Below are 1,892 nucleotides of genomic sequence, written 5' to 3' on the forward strand. Positions count from 1 at the left end.
CGTGTTTATTTTTCGGTTGGTAAGTGATGAAACTTGTGGCTGCGTGTTTAAAGTAGGGTTCTAATGGTGGAAGTGATGATAATGGTGGCTGCGTGTTTAGAGTGGGGTTACAATGGTGGAAGTGATGATAATGGAGGCAGCGTGTTTAGGGATTACGGTTATAATGGGGGAAGTGATGATAATGGTGGCAGCGTGTTTACGGTTAGGGTCATAATGGTGGAAGTGATGATAATGATGGCAGCGGGTTTACGGTTAGGGTTATAATGGTGGAAGTGATGAAAATGTTGGTACGTGTTTAGGGTTAGGGATATAATGGTGGAAGTGTTGATAATGGTGGCAGCGTGTTTAGAGTGGAGTTGTAATGGTAGAAGTGATGATCATGGTGGTAGCCTGTATTGACTTAGGGTTATAAGGGTGGAAGTGATAATAATGGTGGCTGCGTGTTTAGGGTTAGGGTTATAATGGTGGAAGTTACGATAATGGTGGCAGCGTGTTTAGGGTTAGGGTTACAGTGGTGAAAGTTATGATAATGGTGGCAGCGTGTTTAGGGTTAGGGTTATAATGGTGCAAGTGATGATAATGGTGGCAGCGTCTTTAGAGTTAGGGTTATAATGGTGGAAGTGATGATAATGGTGGCAGCGTGTTTCCGGTTAGGGTTAAAATGGTGGAAGTGATGATAATGGTGGCAGCGTGTTTAGAGTGGGGTTATAATGGTGGAAGTGATGATAATGGTGGCAGGGTCTTTAGGGTTCGGGTTAAAATGGTGGAAGTGATGATAATGGTGGCAGCGTGTTTAGAGTTAGGTTTATAATGGTGGAAGTGATGATAATGGTGGCAGCGTGTTTAGTGTTAGGTTATAATGATGGAAGTGATGATAATGGTGGCAGCGTATTTAGGGTTAGGGTTATAATGTTGGAAGTAATGATAATGGTGGCAGCGTGTTTACGGTTAGGGTTAAAATGGTGGAAGTGATGATAATGGTGGCAGCGTGTTTAGAGTGGGGTTATAATGGTGGAAGTGATGATAATGGTGGCAGCGTGTTTATGTTTAGGGTTATAATGGTGGAAGTGATGATAATGGTGGCAGCGTGTTTAGAGTGGGGTTATAATGGTGGAAGTGATGATAATGGTGGCAGCGTGTTTAGGGTTAGGGTTAATGATGGAAGTGATGATAATGGTGGCAGCGTATTTAGGGTTAGGGTTATAATGGTGGAAGTGATGATAATGGTGGCAGCGTGTTTAGGGTTAGGGTTATAATGGTGGAAGTGATGATAATGGTGTCAGCTGGTTTTTTAGGGTTATAATGGTGGGAAGTGATGATAATGGTGGCTACGTGTTTAGAGTGGGGTTATAATGGTGGAAGTGATGATAATGGGAGGCAGCGTGTTTAGGGTTAGGGTTATAATGGTGGAAGTGATGATAATGGTGGCAGCGTGTTTAGAGTTAGGGTTATAATACGGTTATAAATGGTGAGGAAGTGATGATAATGGTGGCAGCGTGTTTAGAGTTAGGGTTATAATGGTGGAAGTGATGATAATGTGTGGCAGCGTGTTTAGTGTTTAGGGTTATAATGGTGGAAGTGATGATAATAATGGTGGCAGCGTGTTTAGAGTGGGGTTATAATGGTGGAAGTGATGATAATGGTGGCAGCGTGTTTAGGGTTAGGGTTATAATGGTGGAAGTGATGATAATGGTGGCAGCGTGTTTAGGGTTGGGGTTATAATGGTGGAAGTGATGATAATGGTGGTACCGTGTTTATGTTTAGGATTATAATGGTGGAAGTGATGATAATGGTGGCAGCGTGTTTAGAGTAGAGTTATAATGGTGGAAGTGATGATAATGGTGGCAGCGTGTTTAGGGTTAGGGTTATAATGGTGGAAGTGATGATAATGG

Source organism: Gigantopelta aegis, chromosome 10, assembly GCF_016097555.1.
Source record: "Gigantopelta aegis isolate Gae_Host chromosome 10, Gae_host_genome, whole genome shotgun sequence".
Classification (NCBI taxonomy): domain Eukaryota; kingdom Metazoa; phylum Mollusca; class Gastropoda; order Neomphalida; family Peltospiridae; genus Gigantopelta; species Gigantopelta aegis.